Genomic DNA, 22,970 nt, shown 5'->3' on the forward strand with positions numbered 1-22,970 from the left:
TTCCCTAGCAGATGGGACTTCAATGGCAAGGGTTTTGTGTGCTTGACCCATAACCATGATGAACAAAGCTCCAAGGATAGAGATACCCTGTAATTCTTGTGGGCCAACTGTGATACTTATAGTCTATGGCCTAGCAAATGGACTTCAATGGCAAGTGCTTTGTGTGGTTGAACCATAATCATGGGTTTGTGGGTGAACCATAACCATGATGAACAAAGGCATGAGGATAGAGATACCCTGTAAATCTCGTGGGCTAAATGTGATGCTAATAGTGTATGGCCTAGAAAATGGACTTTGGGATAGTTCGCTTTCCAGTCTGCCAAGGTATGGTAAAAAGATAGTGGCTTATAATTGTAAATTCTCACTATCCAATTAGATGTTGTAAAGGTTTCCTCCAAGTACTCAAGTTTCACACTTTTGTTTCCCATTGCTATGATTTGATAGTTCCACCATGACATTAACTCGGAATTAGGAGAGGTATTTTGTCACAGCCAGAAGTACACTTCACAATAGTCCTCAAAGATAATCCTATCACCATGGGAACCCCTATCAGCGAGACAAATAGTGGGAGATGAGTGTGCCTCTTGTGTCACCTAGGTGCATTGGGTGACACACCTCACAAGTAAAGTACATATAGAGTACAATGTCTGGATTCTTCCTCTAAAATGGTAATGCATGATCTGCAGACACCTTATCAAATGCCTTGAAATTAATTGAGCCTTTGTTAGCAACGATAGATGTGAATTCTGGCTCATGCGAACCAGAGTGGCCAAGCTTTACATAGTTGAAGATATTACTATAGAACTAATAAATCACATGGTTGGAGTTGTGCCAAGGATCAGATGAACCATCACTACAGCAAAATATAAGCTAGTAAGGTCAAATATCATAATAATGGCATCTGTCAAAAGGTAGAGCTCTGTCAAAAAGAAGAAAAGGAAGATGTGAAATTCAAACAAAAATCATGACCAAGTTGTTGGTTTGGTACTCCTTGTGTTCCTTTCTTCTCTGAATTACTTCTTGTCGAGCAATCTGTTGTTCTTTATATAACTCATGATTGACCTTTGTTCTTGCAAAGTTTTCTTTGGCATGAGCATGAGTGCTTATCTTGTAGCGCCCAATAAGATCAATATAAAAGGTTTAACATCAACCATATTGCTGGTGGATGGAGCAAACTTAAACCTAAGTATCTTTCTATGTGAACCAGATATGTATTGATCTATGAAATGTAATGAAAAGAGACCCTTACCATACTTGGCAAATGATTTTTCATTAAAAGCTTGATCAAACATGATATCTGGGACCAAATATGATGTAGAGGCATCCGTAAAATCTATTGACTGAGAGGTAAAAATCTTTTACCAGAGCAGTTGGTTCCTTAATGAGTGGGTTTGTTAGGATAGAGTTGGTTTGGATTTCCATGTAATTCATTTAAATTAGATAATTGTTGGGATTTGGTTCATTTTTCCTAAATTGGTCCATTTGATCCTATTTCTATGGATCTCGAGTGACTCGTAGTGATGTATTTATTTAATGATTGATTTAATAAAAATAATCAGTGTGGCAAGAGTGATTTTTCAGACAAATATTGTAAGTCAATCCTTCTGCAATCTCTATTTTCATTTCTTAATTTCATATTAGTGTGGCAACAGTGATTTTTTTCAGACAAATATTGTAAGTCAATCCTTCGTAATCTCTAATTTCATTTCTTAATTGCATACATACATAAAAACATACATATATATATATAATTGCAAGGGACTTAGACCACTCCCTAGACTTTGTTTTTGCCACTATAACCAGAGACAAGGACAATTGGACTATTCTTTTGTGGATGCGTGAATTGGAAACCTGTAGGAGTGATAAAGGAGTGGCAGCAACAGTTAATGGAACTGAGAACAGAGTACCCAGGTGAGCCACGCAACACTTCGTGGTGTTTTTTTTTTTTACTTCCAACGACAGTCCATCACTTGACAAGGGTCACAGTAATAGAACCAGAGTCTTGTCAGAAGAACCATCAAGAGATAGTGTCGTGGTGACGTTTCCCAGGAGTTCTTTCCCTGCGTGACTGAAAGAGAAGCATACAAAGGAATGCATCAGGGCAACGAGGACCGGACAGACGTGGAAGTGTGCTAATATGGAGAAGGTCGGGTGTCATGGAAGTCAGTGGCATGGAATGAGCGGAGTGAAGTGGGACCACAGTACAACTGACTCCTCCAGAGGTAAGGTATTTGTGCGCACTTTTAAGAAGGGTCAAGGATAACACCTGATAGAAGACGAGAGGTGGTTCGTCATGAAGTTTTTGTCTTAGAACATATTTCTCAAAGAAAACTCCTCGAAAGAATTTTTCAAGATACATTTTTTAGTAAACGTCGAGGTTCCCACATATGATGGAGTGAGTGATGGAAAAATCAGTAATAATTGATGGAATAATCTCAAAGTCTGTCATCTCGGAAGATTGGAGTGAAAGCACAACAACTTGGGTTTTTGGCGAGGTCCGAAATGTAGCAGGGTGATCATGTGTCAGGTCATGTGGGTCAGTTCCTCATGCTGAAGTTGAAGTAGATTGGTTGTGTGTTGGCTATGGTGGCTATTATAAAAAGGAAAAAAATGCTTGAGCCAATGGTTTTCCTGTAAGGTAAGCCTTTCCTCTTTTGGTTCTGGATTTGAAACATTTTGGGCTTAAAGGATAAAAATCTTGTTGACATTGAAATTAAACTTCAGGCCTACATCAAAATCCTATGCCACCTCCTGGAACTCCACCATTGCAACAAGCACCTTGCCAAGCCACTTCTAATTCGAAGGTGGCATAAGCAAACTGGCATATTGTTAGAGATCCCTATTCTTCTTTTGCATACTCTTGGCGCCCTTTTTCCTGGCTAGTGCAAACACCATAGCATCCATACCATCCCCATTCATATAAACCTCGATATTGTCCTCATCCTTACAAGGCACTATATTATTATACATCCAAGATATCATACCAGGCCTACTCTGAAGCTCCATGGTCACAAACAAGCCTTGGAAATATCGACGCTAGCTAGAATAAAAATTGGAGACATTCTATCCTCATTTCAGTAGCAGGGGAGTATTTTTTTCATCTCCAGTACCTAATGAACTGAAATTTTTCTCAAAGATATCATCCTTCATCACAAATTTCACTGCACAAGCTAGGGAAATCTGCTCATTTCTCCATGGAAAGGTGACGCAAAAGAAGTCAATGTAGTAGAATGAGGAACCGCGTACGAGACCGTCCAAGGGATGATCTTCTTATTGAAGATTCTGGAAATTACCAAGCTCTTACCAACATCATGTGTCTCTTTATAGATCGGTTAGTCTAGCTCTAGATGTCACCGAGCTTGACCCAGTTCATCCATGAGAGAAGAAATGAATAAAGAAACCCTCATTCGTTCAGTTGATGGAAAATTTTTGAGTTTGGTATCTCCTTCCCTGAGTTTGAGATGAATTGGAATCTCTCTAGTTAAGGGAGAGTACCAGGGGTGAATTGCTTTCAAAACACCCATGTTGATGTCATTGTAACCTTCCAAGCCATAGAGGCTTGTGTTTCCTATGCTTGAGAGGTTGGAGAGGGAAACTCCATTCAACACAGTTGCCACCCTTTTGCCAGATATCTTGGTAAGCAAAGGGTTAGTTTGAATGTTGAGGAGAACAATGAGCACTCTAGAGGCTTGAAAAGTAGTGAGCCAAGTGTAGGTCGTGTCCATGGTATCCTCCAAATAATTGTATTATTCAACCCCGTGGGTTGGGATGTGGGAAAAGATAAGAAGAGAGAAGAAACTACCAGATTATTTGTACATCTTATCCTCCCAAGCGTATGCCACGTATTCATCCTTAATTTATGCATGGCTCAGAGCATATTTGACCCTAGAATCTCTTGATTCTTGGAGGGTGAGGTAGTATTCCAGGGTGGAATCAACCAAGGCAACGACAAAATTAGGACCAATAAGTGCTCTGAGCATGTACTGCTACTTCTTGGAAGCAACATTGTTGGGCATGATACAGGCTTACAGCGTGGTCGTGAGGTCGTTCCCCCACCGGACTCAAACCTGGACGAGTATTTTGCATTTATAATAAAACTTATGCAACTCCTTCTTTATTTTGTCATTCTTGAAAGGCACGAAAAGAGTGATGTCGTTTCCAATCCAGAGTTCCTCCACCACATCTCTAGTCTAAAGCATGTCGTCATTTCATCCCTCTGAATTAGAGTTGCATACAACCACTTTAATGGCTACCACAACCACAGGGTTCAATCCTTTGCCTTCACAAATGATTTCATGAGGGAGTCAATGGACATATAGCCTTTGGCCCACACTAGTGATTTCACCAAATTCGAATGGTGACTGATGTGAAAAAATAAAAGGATTAACCCTCTCCAAGGGGAAATCCAATCTACCACCTGAATAATAACTAGAATCTCAAATAAATGGCTTAGTCTTGGAGCTATTGGACCAACTTGCTCTGATACCACTAATCCATATCTTGGGGCTTAAGATCCAGGAATCATGAACATTGAGAAAGAAGGAGAGAAACCATATAGATGTGTCATGAAACTAAACACTAAACAACACTTGAAAAGAAAGAGAGTAAAAAACAACCTAATTCTTTATTTATTTGGATTGAAGATCCATTTACCATTACATTGTGGAGGACAAATCTTTCCTTTATGCAAGATGAAGCCCATTATTTATAGTATTAGCAATGCCTTATTGAGTTACATCATTCAATACCATGGGTAAATACCATGGGTGAACACCATGGGTAAATACCATGGATGGATGCCACTTTCCATTCAGATCACAAAGACCGTGAGTCATTGTTCTAATCAAGGGTGGGTCAACCCATAACTTTATTGACTCAGCGTTGGTAGCCAGGAGAGACATTCCTAGAGAAGATTTTGAGGAGTTCGATGTGGAAGTGTTCAATGATTTGTTAAGCCCTATATAATCCCTTTGTTAACCCAAAAACTCGTTTTTAAGTATTAGATATTAAGTGATTACATTTCTATTGTTATATAGTTATGTAGGCTAGAACCCCTCATGGTCCCATTTTATTATAATTGTACCCCTTGTTTCATATCTATATATATATACTAAGGAGACCTAGTCTTGGGATCATCAAAAATTGTTTTGTTCGTTGTATTTATTGTAAAAGGATGTTTCCCCCTTGAAGTGGATTGTAATTATTGGTTTTTTTATCATTCTTAAGCCACAAGGATATGATAACATGATTATGGTATGACATGCTATGACAAGCACTAAAAGGGTTCCATAATTGGAACTAAATATGGGGAGCAACGCACTCATGGATGATTTATGTAGTAGAGTTGGTTGATACCAATCTTGTATTGGGTGTCCAGTGGCTTATATATATAGGGACGAACTGGAAGGATCACTACCTAATAATGGATATGGAGTTCACTACAATGGATGGCAAGAAAGTGATTCTGGGGGGAATGACCAATGGTACCTAAAGTTGTTACAACCAAATGAATGGAGAGTATATTCAGGCATGGTGACATATCTTGGGTAGAAAATTGTTTGGTTACATCAAATATACTTCTAGAAAGCAATCAAAATTATCACACAGATATTCAATCATTGTTGATAAACATAACAAGGTCTTCGAAAACAATCCACCAAGGAACCTCCTGACAGGGGATTTGAGTATACCATCAAGCTAGAAGAGGGGGAAAAGCTAGTGATAACCACTACATACATGCACCCCATGAATTTCGAGGAGATCAAAAAATGATCAAGGAACTATTAGAAATGGGGCACATCCAACCTAGTTTCAACCCATTTTCTTCATTAGTTGTATTAGTTAAAAAGAAGGATGGAACCATGAAGATCTGCATTGGTTATTGGGCCCTGAATAAGAAGGAAATTAAAAATAGGTACCCCATACCTAAGATCAATGAGCTGCTCCACAAGTTGCATGGGGTAATTTGTTTTTCGAAGATTGAACTTCGACCTAGGTATCATTGAATCAAAGTTAGAGAATAGGATGTACACAAGACTACTTTTCGGTGTCATTATGGGCATTATGAGTCCCTGGTCATGCCATTTAGGTTGACCAACACACCTACCACTTTCCAATCCTGCACAAATCATATTTTCTACAGGATGTTGCAAAAATTCCTACTAGTGTTGTTTGATGATCTTCTTGTATATAGTCAGTCATGGGAATACAACTTGAGACATCTAGATGAATCAAAATGTGAATTTGGCATAACAAGGATTTTGTATATGGGCCATATGATCAACACACAGGGTGTACAAGTACATCGGGACAAGATTTAGGGCATATTAAATTGGCCAACACTAGTGACCCTTACAGAGATAAGAGGATTCATGGGATTTTGCAGCCACTATAGGTGCTTTGTTAAGGGGTTATCACAATTGGTTGCACCCTTGAAAAAATTGATGAAGAAAGGGGAATTTAGATGGATAGGGAATGCTCAACAAATATTTGACAAGCTCAAGGAGGTGATGAGATCTTACCCCGTTTTGGAACTATCTGACTTCACTCAAGCCTTTCAGCTTGAGTGTGATGCCTTTAGAGAAGGTATAAGGGTTGTCTTGACACAGAACAAACATCAAATAGAATTTGAGAGTCAAAATCTCAGGGATACAAAGAGGTTCTACTCTATTTATGACAAGAATATGCTCACCATCACGCCTGCTTTGAATAAATTCAAGCAGTGTTTGGTGGGTGGTAAATTTGTGGTTAGCACCAACCACAACAATTTGTGATATTTCCTGGAGCAAAAAGACTTGAACAAGAGGTAGAAGGAGTGGGTAAGCAAGCTACAAGTCTATGACTTTGACATTGCATATGTGAAGCGAAAGAACTTTATTGTGGACGTCCCTTCTAATAAACTGACAACATGGTAACTCATGGAGATCTCAATGGATTGGAAAACACTCTTATTAGTGGAGTATTCCAAGAACAAATTTGTTTGTGAGTTAATTGATGGCTACATTCGAGATGACCAATACAAAGTAGTGGATGATATTATCTTTTATAAAGACAAGATCTACTTAGTCCCTAAATCCAAATTCAAGGAGAATATTATGAGAGTTGTTCATGACTCACCATTAGCAGGGCATCTGGGGTATTTCAAAACTTATAGACATATCAGAGAGAGGTTCTCTTGGAAGGGCCTCAAGGATGATATACTGAGATATGTGAGAGTGTATGACTTGTTAGCAAAACAAGTCAGAACAGACTCATCCTACAGGTTTGTTGTATCCCTTGTCTATTCCCGAGTAAAAGTGGGAGAGCTTGTACATGGATATCATCACAGGTCTTCCAAAGGTGCAAGGTTGATATGGCATTCTTGTAGTGGTTGATCAATTGAGCAAATTTGAAAAATTCTTTGTGATTTCATCATAATAAAAGGAAGCACAAGTAGCAAAGTCATTTTTGAAGGAGATATTTAGACTCCATAAGTGCCTAGATACATTGTCAAAGATAGGGAAAATAGGTTTTGTAGTGCATTCAGCTGGGATTTATTCATGTTCGTTGGCATAGAGTTGACTTTTATCACCAATTATCACCCGCATACAGATGGCCAAAAAGAAAATTTAAATAAATAAATTGAAGGGTATATGCAGAATTGTGTCAAGGTAGTAGAGGGATTGGATTAAATCGTTCCCCCTCATGAACACTGCTACTATACCACTCATCATATGTCTATTGGTATGACCCCATTCTGAGAATTATATGGCTATGATACTCCTTCATTTGCAGAGTTGGCTTTTGGAAACAGTAGAGCTCCCAAAGCTAAGGATTAGATATAGGAAAGTTAAGATGTCCTCAAGGTTCTTCAGTTAAACTTGCAAGTTGCCCAGGATCAACAAAATATTAATCCAGATAAACATCAGGTGGAGCACAAATTTGAGGTAGGAGACTAGGTTTTTCTAAGGTTGCAACCATACAAGTAGTTTTCACTAAAGAAAAGAGGGGAAAAATAATTGAAATCGTGTTTTCATTATCCCTACAAGGTCATACAAAGAGTCAAGGAAGTAGCCTACGAGTTGGAGCTACCAGAGGAAAGAAGGATCCATAACATGTTTCATGTGTCGTGTCTCAAGAAGGTACTAGGGAAACAGGTTTCCACTTCAACTCAGTTACCCCCATTAAATGAAGAAGGGAGGCTAGTTGTGATTCCTAGGGAGGTTTTGGATGTTGAGGAGAGGAGGTTGAGAAGCAAATAGATCAAAGGAATATCTTGTCAAGTGGAAGTACTTCCCAGTAGAAGATGCCACATGAGAGAGAGATCATATTTTACAACATCTTAGTTTACATATGTTTGACAAAAATAAATCTCAAGAAGGGAGGACTGTAATTTCCATTTGTAAGTAATGACTACAAGAGGTTGACTTAGTATCCCATCTAATTCCTATAGGATATAGTCGAGAGAAGGGGATCGATTAATTTAATTATATAACATCATTTTTAAGATTATGTTATAGCTCGAACTAGTAGCCCGATTGGTCGAAGCCCCCCTGCTAGTTCGTTGGCCCTCTATCACAAGGCGCGGGTCCGATCCTTTGGGTCCACCTAGGTCGGGCTCCAATAGTCAAGCCAAATGCTTGTGTGGCCCCTTGGTATGGGCCCACCCATGGTTCATTACAATGAAAAAACTAATGATGTTGAGCAATTAAATTAAAAGGGGTGTTATTTGATGACCCATGGCTTTCCAATGTTAAAATTATAAAAACAGAATTAGAACTCACTAAGTTTAAGATCTGATTATTTGTGAATTTGAATTGGAGAGCTCTTGTAGCTTTATGTGCAAAGGTGAAACCCTCATGAGAATCAGTTTTGGTGGTGAGACTAATCCACCCTAGCTAGTGAGCCTATCCACCTTAGTTGATCCAAGGGAAGAATCAATCAAATTCTCCATTAGGATTTAATGAGAACAAAAAGTTTGATAAGATCGAGAACGTGGAGACAAAGCCAATTTATCCATTGCAGCAGCTCCAAGGTTTTTATTGGGCAAGCCAAATTTCTTAAGAGCCCAAATTCTTAGAGGAATCCGAGTTAATCTTCAAGGGTGAAATTCTCTCTTGTAGAATCAAATTGTTTGAGGAGATCGCAGTTATATTTTCCAAAGACCATACTTTCATGCCAATTGTTGAAGCAAAATCCAAGTTCCATAAATTAATAAATTTGCATGTAAATTATTGATTTGGTTTAATAAAATTTGGTTGAGGCATTTGGTGTGTATTTAGTGGATTTACTAGATAAAAACATTTAGTCATCGAACTTTGAATCTAGGTAATTTGTATAGTAGCATCTTATCCAAACACTATATTCAACCTAAACCACATTGGCCTTACTAACATTGAGCATTTTCTTGTGCAAGAGAAAACAAAACTACAATACTTGAAAAAAAATATAAAAAAACAAAAGAAATATAGAAATGGTTGTATTTGAATTGGCAAAGTTCATGACTCTAACCTAACTTCATGCTTCTCTAATAACTCACACCTTAGTTATGCTCCAAATGTTTACAATGACCACTTAGACATGAAAACAATGTATCAATACATAATGAGATTATCATCCATTATTGTTGTTTTTGTATTTTCACAACATATAAATTCTTTTAACGGGGATACTATCTTATTATTGATGGATCTTTTATCCTAACTACATTATCATCCATTATTGTTGTTTTTGTATTTTCACAACATATAAATTCTTTTAACGGGGATACTATCTTATTATTGATGGATCTTTTATCCTAACTACATTAAAATTGTTTTTATACAATGCATTTGGAATTAACATTTTGCTTATTATAAAAAACTGAAAATGAAATTGTTTTTTATACAATGCATTTGGAATTAACATTTTGTTTATTATAAAAAACTAAAAATGTGAATAATATTGCAAAAATATGAGATAACATTTTACTTAAATACAATTAAAAATAAATTTGGTTTATAATTAATTACATGAAAATTGTTTCAATACAATGCATTTGGAATGTTGAAAGAATAAAAAATGCGAGAAGAATGTTACATATGTAATTATTATATTACTTTAATATTATCCACCTAACACTTATATATAAAAAATGCGAGAAGAATGTTACATATGTAATTATTATATTACTTTAATATTATCCACCTAACACTTATATCATGTACAACTATATTGCTTGCACCTTATGTTTACCCTTAACTGACACTTCCAACTTCTAATATCTATAAGAAATGTGTTAATCACTTACCATACTCATCACAGAAATTCACCAAATACTATTAGAGTGGCTTCGAAAGGTGGGCAGGGTGGGGATTGCTTCCATGTGATTAAATGAAAACTTTTTTATAAGAGGAGGAGACGATCTATTATTACTAGAATATTGAATGTGGTAACATTGCTTTTTATTACTAGAATATTGAAAATGGTAATATTGTTTTTCTAAGACTCTGGTAATATTGCTTTTTATTACTAGAATATTGAATATAGTAACAATGTTTTTTTGGGACTGTTTGTCATGACGAGTGGTATTTTTTTAGTGAAAATAAAAATTATATATTACTGACTAAAATAATTACTATATGGCTGCACTCATTTTTCCATTTCCATCAATTTTTCCATTTCCAATTCCTTTGTTATTTATAAATATGACTTCTGTTAGGTTGTTATTGCATGCTAAATTCATTGCCCTATCAAAAGAAATTAAGGTATTCAGGTCTGTGTGTAATCACTGACATCCTCAAAACAAAAACAAGATAATGTAGAGCTGCTAGAATGGTAAAATCCCCTATTACTTGTTGGCACAAGTTGCTCTAAAGAAGATGCATCCAATTCTTTCCTGTATATTCAAAGTGGTAAAAACCCCATCTCTATTTTTTTGGTTGTTGATGATTTTTTTTTTCATGTATCCACTTCCACTTGACTTTTCCTCAATATACACACTGAATTACAAGTTACTTTTGGTGTCGGTTCTAAAGCATTACTCCCTGCCATCGTTTTTGCTATGACTAAGGAATTATTGTTTTTGATCCCGAATGCTTCAATTCTAGATCATTCCTTGCCCAACCATCACTGTATTCAGGTCTGTTTGTAATCACTGACATCCTAAAAACAAAAACAAGATAATGTAGAGTTGCCCCAATGATACCCATGGATTCATTTCATAGGACTTCAGCTACAGTTTTTAGTTATGCCATTTCTAGCATTCATATGAAACAGGGCATATTTTACAGTTTAGTCTTCCTAGCAGCTTTGTAGATTTCTGTAGCTGTATCAACGACATAACTGTAAAATACCGTAAATAGTCCAAACTTGTATTTGGAAGGTGGAAGAGTTGAAAACCATGTTGAAAGTTTTCTTCTCTGACTAACAAAATGGACAAGCTTCTGGAGGCCTTGGAAGGAGGATTCGTAACCCATAAAATTTACTTGTCATTTGACACTCTTGCTAGGGATGCGTGGCTTTTGATATTTCTGAAGACATTGAGAGCTCAATGCTTATATACATTCATCAAATAATGTTGATTTCTGATGCACATGCACACAAGTCCAAGGAGACATGTTGCAGAAGTCTGATGAGTCTACAAGTGTGAATACATAAGCAAACCTTTTCAGTAAGTTTGGAATAGAATCCTATGAAAATCCTTTTTTCCCATAATTCAATCCACTTTCTGCACTGTAATGGCATGTATTCCTCACTTGTAGAAAGCTATTTGCTTCTTTCAATTTAGTGAAGAGAAGAGTTTGGAATAGCTAGATCATTTCATTGACCCCCTGAGAAATCTGTGTAGTGAATTGAACTTTCAGTCACACAATTGCTTCAACCATGCGTGAATATTAGATATGGTTGGGTATGCATATACTATATAGGCATGCTTCTGAGGTGGGCAATGATTGTCTTGGAGCATCCTTCCCTTAGGTATCATTTAAACATGTCTCTAATGAAATGTCAGGGGACCAAATCACTCTATTAGAAATAAAACCCGGTTTTTCTTTCTTAAAATACCTGAACTCAGAAATCAATGTAAATGCCCAAGGTTCAGCATAGCTAGCTAGGTTCATAACGATACCTATACCTTTTGAAAATTCAATATGACCATCGATAGCCATGCCGTTTATTCTACCAATATTGTGGCCTCTACACAAAGACATGGGGTTCAGGCGAAGTGGCCTTTCTTCATCCAAATCACAATGATAAGAGTGAAGCACATGTCTGCTTATATAAAATAACACTGGTACAGTTCAATGATTTGCTGCTTCAAGAGAATAATATGAATTGTGGGACAGAGCATCCATTGGTGGACTTATCTTCTACTGATGCAATTAGTAATGGGAATTCTATACTTGAGCTTATCAAGTTCGTATGGCATTATCATTTGCCTTGGCATTGTAGGAGGCCTTACGATTTTGACTCTTATCTGATTATGCAGAAGTCTGATGAGTCTGCAAGTGTGAATACAGAAGCAAACCTTTTCAGTAAGTTTGGAATAGAATCCTATGAAAATCCATTTTTCCCATAATTCAATCCACTTTCTGCACTGTAATGGCATGTATTCCTCACTCCATAGGACAATATCCAGCACCAGGCCTGCTTCTAAATTTCACTTGTAGCAAGCTATTTGCTTCTTTCAATTTATTGAAGAGAAGAGTTTGGAATAGCTGGATCATTTCATTGACCCCCTGAGAAATCTGTGTAGTGAATTGAACTTTCAGTCACACAATTCCTTCAACCATGCGTGGATATTAGATATGGTTGGGTATGCATATACTATATAGGCATGCTTCTGAGGTGGGCAATGATTGTCTTGGAGCATCCTTCCCTTAGGTATCATTTAAACATGTCTCTAATGAAATGTCAGGGGACCAAATCACTCTATTAGAAATAAAACCCGGTTTGACATGGGGTTCAGGCGAAGTGGCCTTTCTTCATCCAAATCACAATGATAAGACTGAAGCACATGTCTGCTTATATAAAATAACACTGGTACAGTTCAATGATTTGCTGCTTCAAGAGAATAATATGAATTGTGGGACAAAGCATCCATTGGTGGACTTATCTTTTACTGATGCAATTAGTAATGGGAATTCTATACTTGAGCTTATCAAGTTCGTATGGCACTATCATTTGCCTTGGCATTGTAGGAGGCGTTACGATTTTGACTCTTATCTTGGCGAACACATGTGCGGGCAGGATGCCCTTCAACTCCCGCTCCGAATGGCATCTCATCTGCCCAAAAACAGACTTGTGTTGTTGCTGTTGCTGATACTCACGGTTCTTCCATCTAACAATTATATCTGCGCCGCTTGGGTTTCCGGTGGAGGTCACAGAAAGCAACCTATAATACATATTCTTCCTCTTGCCCTCAGACATGACCGTGCTCGTCCCAGAGCTCTCATTGTTCCATTCACAAGTTTTGAAGTTCCTCTGTTGATCGTCCACCACATCAGAGTCTTTGCTACATGGACGGGCTCTTCCGTGTGTCTTGGCCAGGCCAGATCTCCCATTACAAGAATCCTTCCCTCCCGGTTGTGAACAGTCGAATTGTCCCCATCACCATCCAAGATCCCAAAATTTCTTGTGCCTTCCATCAGTTTTGAAACAGAGCTGGAATCTGCTCGGGCCAGCCGGCCATATGCCCCTGTCTGGTAACAGAAGAAATGAAATGGGGAATTGGCATCGGCGAGTAATGGAATGGAACAGTTAGCCTGTTTTCCTATGAGGACCCTGCCATCTATTATCAACATCGCAAGGAGCACAAGTGAAACCCGAACATAACCCGACAAGCATGCTGTGATTTCTGATACCAGCACAAGAGTAATGGCGAAATCACCCTTAATCACCTGTCGTTAGTGAGCATCAACGAATAACGTCTAGTTTTGGACAATTAATCAGGTGTGGTCAGTGAACATCAACGAATAACGACTAGTTTTGGACAATTCGTTCCAGTTAGTGCTTGCGGATCCCGTCTATTTTGCAACGGCAACAATTGTCACACAATTGCAACAGCACCTTAAAGGAAAAGCTTTGTTTTCTCTCTGGATTTAAAGGACCTTAAAGGCGTACTGCGCAGCACCCACATGAATTGATGTCAGCTAGCTTCTTTGCCGAAAGCACGAGAAATGGTGCACAAATCAGAAAAGGGCTTCATTTGTGCTTGAGGGAGGCCATTCGCTTACGGCAGGGACTACCGGCTGCATGCAGCACTTGTTATAATAAGGTAAGAAACATTTTCTTTCGGGTGATGTTGTGGAAAAACTTTTATCATTCATTTCTATGTTAACTTATAGTCTTCTATCCTGACAATGTTGAATGAAGGACATTTATCCTGGTTTTCAGAGGTAAGCATGGATTCTCATAAACCCTTCAAAATTATTCTTTCAGATTTGTTTACTTTATTATTCTCTTTTCCAATCTCTCTTCGCTTGTTATGTGTACTTGTATAGTTTCAAGGAAAAATAAATCCTTTATCTCGTATACGTCGAGACTTCTAGTCAAATTGAAGGTCGACCTAAATTCTTTTGGGATGGCTCACAGGTCGGCTTCCATGATTTTACTCACCTCCCATTGACTCTATAGTAGCATGCTACCTTCTACGGGGTTTCTCTTCTCTTTAAATGAACCCTTCGTCATATTTGTTACCGAACATATTTTCCCTAGGTCATCTTTGTTATCTAACATATTTTCTTAACGATGAATCTGTAATTTAGAGATTCCATACTCTTGTTTTCACTGAGGATTTATGCCTACAATGTTGTACATATGGTTTTTATTTTTCACTTCACTTTTTCTTGGAGGGTTTACCCACCCATGATTATAGTTACAATGATTGGTTGCATGGTTATAATTTTAATAAAAAGTAACTTTGTAATATTGTTATTAATTTTATTACCGGTGGTTTACCTTATCAATAAAAAGGGATTTATATCCAACGAAAAATCTAGGTAGATCAATAAAAAGGGATCTACATGTCGGCCAAACTAGCAAGGCCTAAATCTAGGTAGATCAATAAAAAGGGATCTACATATCCGCCAAACTAACAAAGCCTAACCCCAAAGACATCATTTGACCCATAAATTTTTGATAGGCGAGAAACTTAGCAACAAAAACTTGATCAATTAAGTTATCCTTCTAGATATTATTTTTATTTTTTTTAGTTTTTAAAATAAAAACAAATTTATTAAAAAAATTATAAAATTATTATATTATTTTTTAAAATAAAAATATTACATTTTAAAATATTATATTAGGCTGAAAATACTTTCTCCACACAATGTAAAAATCATAATTTTTATTAAAATTGAATTTGAATTCAACGCTATAAACAAAAATGAGATGATATTAAATACTCCCATATCCAATTATACAAAATTTATGTTTAAAATATATATTTTTTTAATGATAAAATAAGTCAATCGAAATAGTGATAAGAGTATAAAATAGGTTAATCAAAATCAAGTGATAAGAGTATCAATATGTAAAAAAAAAATTTGTTGCATATGAAATTTCAAAATTATTTTAATTTAAAATATTAATTTAAAAATAAAATAATTTTTTAGTTATATAAGAATATTCATAATTTCTTTAAAATATATAGTTTTGAATTTTTGTGGTGATGAAAGAAATATGTTGCAATGGATTAATTATTCACAATTTATAAAAATTCATTTATTTTTTTCTCATGATCTCAAATTCATTTAAAAAAATATGTTGCAATAAATTAATTATTCATAATTTATAAAAATTCCAAATAAAAATTAACCATATAATAAAAAACAAATCAACGAAACCACCAATACGATTTCCCAAATTAATATTTTCTATAATAATTATATTATTTTAATTATAAATAAAAATAAAAATTAAATATTAATATTATTTTTTAAATTTAAAATTATAAAAACAAAATAATTATAATAATAACATTAACCTTATACAATTAATTTAACCTTATACAATTAATTTCATTACAATATGTTTGGATAATATTTCAAACTTTATAATTAAAATGGAAGAAGATAGTAAATTCTATTTCAAAAGAGCATTCATTCAAATTTTAAATATCATTCATTAAAATTTTAAATTTTGAAAAATTAATTATTTGTTTCATTTAAATTTTACAAGATAAAATAATATTTGATTTAAATTTGATAAAAAAATTACAAATGAATAAATAATAATAATTAAAAAGTATTAAAGTCTTTTTTAAGTAATTATAATATAAAAATAACATTAACAAAGTTATTTTGAAAAAACTTTTATGAAAAAAATCATCTATGAAATTTTAATTACTTTTTGGTTAAATATAAAATTACTAGTTGAGTGAGTCCAACACCTATTCACTTTTGACCTCATTATTATATACTAAGCTCATTTGACGAGTCAAATTTATATAACAATTGACATTTGACTAAGTCAAATTTATCTACTAATCCTTCCTTTAAAATTTACATACAGAAAATATTTGAGGAAAACCTCATGCCATCCACTTATCACTTTTGACTTTACTAGGGTTACACAGGCTTAACCAAGTCTTATAGTCATACATCTATTTTCATGTAGTTTAAGAAAACAATTGTCTCTAAAGTTTTTTTTCTTTTTCCCTTTTGCCATACATGTGCCTCCAAATGCCACAATACTTTCACCTTGCCACTACTTTGACCTCAATATGTAGCCATGTTTCCATTTCCATGCAACTATGTTCTCTCCACTGTCCATTATTATAAAATAAAACATTCAAATCTAATGAATTCATCTCTAGTAGTAACATTCTTATCTTTTAAGTGCATCATTAACATGTCCTCTAATATCTCACTAGTCCTTTATGTTTGATCATGAGTTTGAGGATGATAGGATGTACTAAATTTTAACTTACTTCCCATGTTTTGAAATAATCCTTTCCGTAATTTTGAGATGAATTTAGCATCTCTATCTAAAATTACAACCTTAGGTACCTCATGAAGTGTGAAAATCTCCAATATTTATAGCCTTAAATGTGGATTTTGTTGGAATAAAGTGTGCAACCTTCTTGAGTTTGTCAAATACAACCATAATTGCATCATGTTTCTTTCTAATCTTTGGTAACCTAGTAATAAAATCCATTGAAATAGTCTCACATTTCCACTCAGGAATGGGTAATGGTTGTGACAAACCAATAGGATGTTGATGAGATGCCTTAACTTGCTAGCATTCAACACATCTTGCTACATATTCAAGTGTCTCCTTTTTCATTTTCATTTGGGTCAATAAGAATCCTTTCTCAAAATTGTGATCAACTTTTTGTAACTCTTTCTCTTGGATTTATGCAGCTCATCCAACACAAAGGATTTCAGATTTATTTCAATTGGTATGTAAATCATTCCACTAAATAACAATAAATTTTGCTTGTTAATTGAAAATTCATATTCCTCTCCTCCTAGTTTTTCAGTTTTCTAAATTTCCTCTTTAATTTTTACATACTCTAAATCTAAATTTGCAGTTGTTTTGACGTTTTAACTAGATTTGTGGACCAAGTAATTTCTTTGTTGAACTTTCTTTTCCAACTTGGAAAAACTACTTGTATTCTCTCTTCTCTAAGCATAAGAGTTATACTTCAGCGAAGACAACATCTATTGTCTTACCATGTTTCGTCTTGATTTTTCATTATGCAAATACCCTGGAGCTACAGTTCCTTGGAATATTTTGTTTTCCCCTACGTTAGTAGGGAAGGATGCCTAATAAGAGTCTTGAGTGAGTTATTATAAATACTTTTTTTTATATACAAAATGTTTTGTTAACTCCTTCTACAATTGAAATTATATATATATATATATATATATATATATATATATATATATATATATATATATACATTTTCTTCTTATCTTCTAATTTTTTTACTTCTATTGTCCTTATAATGTTACTTTTCTCTTTCTTCAAATCTATGACACTATCTTTTGTTAATGCTAAATAGGTTACAACTAAATACATCCATTTTGTTATGACATTAGTAGTATATACTAAACATAACCATGTTTCTACAACTCTAGCTTTTCATACAATTAGAATAAATGGAAGTGTGGATGTATTTATACACCATTATAATAGTATGTACAATGATACATTCTTAAATATATATGAGAATAAATATAACAATTTATTCTTCTTTAAACTTAAAGTTTCCTTTTCATGCTCCTGTATGACATTTTTATAATTTTATATGTGACCTTTACCTATACCTAGTTACATTTTGCATATTTTTATGTAGTAAGAACCTTTGTACATTGACATTTTTTTATAGCTAATGTATTTTCTTAACTGTCCATTACTATAAAATAAAACATTCAAATCTAATGAATTCATCTCTAGTAGTAACATTCTTATCTTTTAAGTGCATCATTAACATGTCCTCTAATATCTCACTAGTCCTTTATGTTTGATCATGAGTTTGAGGATGATAGGATGTACTAAATTTTAACTTACTTCCCATGTTTTGAAATAATCCTTTCCGTAATTTTGAGATGAATTTAGCATCTCTATCTAAAATTATAACCTTAGGTACCCCATGAAGTGTGAAAATCTCCAATATTTATAGCCTTAAATGTGGATTTTGTTGGAATAAAGTGTGCAACCTTCTTGAGTTTGTCAAATACAACCATAATTGCATCATGTTGCTTTCTAATCTTTGGTAACCTAGTAATAAAATCCATTGAAATAGTCTCCCATTTCCACTCAGGAATGGGTAATGGTTGTGACAAACCAATAGGATGTTGATGAGATGCCTTAACTTGCTAGCATTCAACACATCTTGCTACATATTCAAGTGTCTTCTTTTTCATTTTCATTTGGGTCGATAAGAATCCTTTCTCAAAATTGTGATCAACTTTTTGTAACTAGGATGACTAGCTATTAGTTATTTATGCAGCTCATCCAATACAAAGGATTTCATATTTATTTGTACAGTTACTTTATAAAATTTGACGCCTGCAACTACTCTAGAAACTCACATGTGTGATAGATAATTAGGGAAAAAATTCATTTTTTATTCCTTCCAGCTACTGCTTCCTTCTTCCTTTTATTTCTTGTCTTCCTTCCTCAACTTCACACCTTAGATTGAGTTCCTTGATTGAAGATCAAATTGGTGAACAAATGAGGTCGAACTGCTTCTATTTATACTCGTATGTGTGGGTCAAATACCCCTTTCTAGGCTGACTTGTCTTTGCCAAGAGTCGACTTGTGCTAGGAGGCTTCCATGAATTTCTAGACTCAAAAATAAATTCTTTTACAAGGTACTTCTTACCTGCAAGGGTCTTACAATCATGATGTTGATGCTTTTGGCTCATGAAAATATATCCTATGACCTAACAAACGCTAGAAGCATGAAGAACATGATTTAACCTAGAAGACCATCAATAAAGAGCATGAAGCCCATGCTTTAAAATAATAACTTTTTGTTTTATTCTTTTTTTTGTTACGTAAGATACATATTGAAATGAGTACAATAACAATGATGAAGACCCAAACAACCCCAAGGGTTAGCTTAGTTGGTGGAGTTCCCGTTGCTAAGCACCTCATCGTTGGGACGTCACGAGGTCAAATCTCCTCGACACCCTTGGGGTTAGGCCCTGCTTGTTTTACTGACAGGTAGATCCCTTCAGGTTGATCTGCCTGGATTTTATCATGGATGTAGTAGCCACCCAATGTTTGTGAACCACCCTTAAAAAAATGATGAAGACCCAAACTAGTTACATTTCCACCAACCTGTGACCACAAGCTTTATATATCCTTGAGTCAGTTTCCAATGATTCCCTTCAGTGGTTGTGAGCAATAAACAAAGGTCTTAAAGGGACAATGAGATTAGGTTCTTCTTTTGGAATGAAAGTGAATAAGGGTGAGTTAGAAATCTCCCTTACAACTACTTCTATTTAGTTGTGAGTCCAGACGTGCTTGTCAGGCTTCGATAGAGTTAGCACACATCATGTCTCATAACTTTAGATCAATGATCAAATCCATTTATGTATGGTCCACAGGTATACTATTTACAACTTTATAAATCTTTGTTGATATACATGGTGTAGGCTTGAAAAAACTGATTAATATTTATGCATGAATAGTTATGGCAGTGTGATTGCCATCATTTAATCAACCTCACATATAAGGGAGTGTATTATGTTCTATGACCATAATTTCATATATGTTCTTTGTCACATAACTTATATTGTTGCCACATTGTTGGTAACGTTTAATAATCTAAATGAAAAACATTATGACCATACTATAACATGTGGCTCATATTTCTGCCTTACAACTCTACAAGGTGTAGTACCACATGTATGCTATGGACGCCCATGCGTGGCCTCATATAGGGGTGTATAGTGTTGGTAGGGCATATCATGTTCATGTTGTCAAGTGTGTGATGCATATTACATGCCTTCACAATAGTTTGCATCATATGACTTTGTGTTACCCACATTGGTGGGGGTGCATCACCTTTAATAAAATTTATGATGCCTCATGAACGTGTACTTACACCTTTTATGGCTATGTGTTGGTCATTATATTGAATACTTTGAAGATAATCCTTTTAATCAAGTGGTTATGCCATCACACTTGGATTTTTCACTTTCATGACAAAGACTTATCACGAAATTACTATATTTAATACTTAAAATAAATAACTTTTATATCCACAAGGATCATTCATGATCTGATCAAGAAATTTCCAGATTTGCATATTTCATCCTTCTTTGTAATATATTTGTGCTCAGGAATATAATGATATTGTAGAGAATAATTGTTCAATGAGGGAAGTGTCCATTTTTCTCTATTATGCCAAAGGACTAATCATGAAAATAACATGCCCATAATGATGTTCTAGCTATCAATTTTGTGAACATATTAGTACTATCAATATAATTAAAACCCTTAAACAACATGTGAAATGTATAAATAAGCATATATAAGACCATCTATAACTCCTTGTAACATAATGTGTTGAAATAAAAATATGAACTACAAGATGATGTCATGTAAGTACCGATTTCTCCAGGGGATCCCACCTACTAAGGCTTTAAGATTTTTAGTTAATTTAGGGGAATTATTTTTAAGCATTTTTAGGAGTTTTCATGAAAAGTGCAATGGATTGTACATTTTTTTTTATAAAATTGGCTCAAAATCTGGTGACTTCATAGGGAGGGTTGTATGTATAGGCGAGAACCCATAATTTTTGGGATCTCTTGGTGAAAAAGAGCTTGGAGTAGTGAGAGAGGGTAGGAAAATTATCATATATGGAGACGAAGTAGGGGATGCAAGAAAATGGGGTCGAGTCATCACCTATTGTGTTTTTATGCAGAAAATGTGATGAGGAAATTCTAAGTTCAGTAGCATCATCTTCTTGCATACCGATAGATGGTCACTATATTCTCCTGCTCTATAATATATTTAGTTGGTAAGAAGATATTAGTACAAAATTTACATAATTAGCAACTTTTGACAATCTTATTAGAAATGGTCCAAATTCAAAGGGGGACAACACTATACTCAATGACCACTGGTGAAAAAAAAAGGTAAAGAAATCAAGAAAATGCAAAAAGAAACATAAAAACAACAATGACAAAAAATTTAAAAGAAAGGAAAGCAATATGTACATGAAAGATCATATATATATTTTGTCCATCGTTTGTCCAACTTAATATCGGGCCTGAGGCATGATCCATTAGTAGTATAAGTAAAGAGGCAATCATTATCATATTTAAGCAAATACATGTTACTTCTCACTGTGGCTATGATTGTGAAAGGACATATCCATAATTTATGGAATTTTGAATGCTTCCCTTTTTCTGCATGGCAGAGTTCGATAATAGAACTTTCCAACCTGAAAGCTAAGACTTTTAGATTTTTTACTGAAATATTTTTTGACAATTTGTTATCTGCACTTCAGATTATTTAGCGAATAATTTCTTTGTCTTCCAAAGCAAACAAAGCGAGGACTCTTTCAGAATATCAATAGAGTTCAACTCTTCTGCTTGTAATGTTAAATGTAGGGAGGTTAGCTAGAATTCAACAAACATGGAAACTTCTTGACCATAAAAGAGTTTAAATGGATATAATTAAGTCTGTCTACCCACAAAGCATAATTTAGAAGAGAATGAAAATTTCTTGGCTTATCATTGATACTTTTTATGAGGATTTTAATTAGTTGACTCGACCCTATTGATTCAATATCCACACAAAAATGAGTGAACTTCGCAGAGATGAAGGCCGACAAATTATCCCAAACTATTTATAGTGATAAACCAAATATGGGAAATATATTATTTTCAAGGAATTCAATCACCTGCTAGAAATTTTCAAAGGAACTGCTTCTATCCATTTTGTAAAATAATCAGTTGCAATTAAAATAAAAATATGCCTAGCAGATGAATGTGGGCTTATAGGGCCAATAAAATATAATCCCCATTTAGAGAGTGAAATCAGGAATGGCAAGTTGCAAAGGAAATGCATAATATTTTGTTATTCTAATAGCCTTTTGACATTCCTCACAATTGTAAACAAACTTATAGTTGTCCCTCAAGATAGATGACCATTAGAAACCAACTTTGAGAATTTTGTATGTTTTGGATTTGGCAGGGAAGTGGCAGCCAATGTGCATATAAGAAAAAGTGAATGCCTGAAATACTTGCAACAATCTATTAACAACTTTATCATCTACACAACATGAAAGGAGCCCATCAAAAGGCCCATGAAAAATTAGATTATTATGAATTAGGTATATGGAAACTTCAAGCCGTAGTCTTCTCCATTGAGACTTATGTTTCTATTAAATAAAATGATATTTACATATTCCCCTATTACATTTGAATGATATCAAAATACTTTCAGAAACACCTATAAAGAATATTAGATATAGCCTGGACACCCAGAAAATGTCACTAGAGAAGAACTTCTGCGATAACAAAAACATGTAGAAGATAACAACA

General features: G+C 34.7%; 1 pseudogene; it reads right to left on the bottom strand.

Moving 5' to 3' along the window:
* Positions 1 to 951: 951 nt before the first annotated feature.
* LOC149170204 (uncharacterized protein At5g49945-like) lies at positions 952 to 13,760 on the bottom strand (annotated as a pseudogene).
* Between the last annotated feature and the right edge of the window lie 9,210 nt (positions 13,761 to 22,970).

Source organism: Pinus tabuliformis, chromosome 4_2 (assembly GCF_031772625.1).
Source record: "Pinus tabuliformis cultivar Carrire ecotype Pingquan chromosome 4_2, CPIR1, whole genome shotgun sequence".
NCBI classification, from domain to species: domain Eukaryota; kingdom Viridiplantae; phylum Streptophyta; class Pinopsida; order Pinales; family Pinaceae; genus Pinus; species Pinus tabuliformis.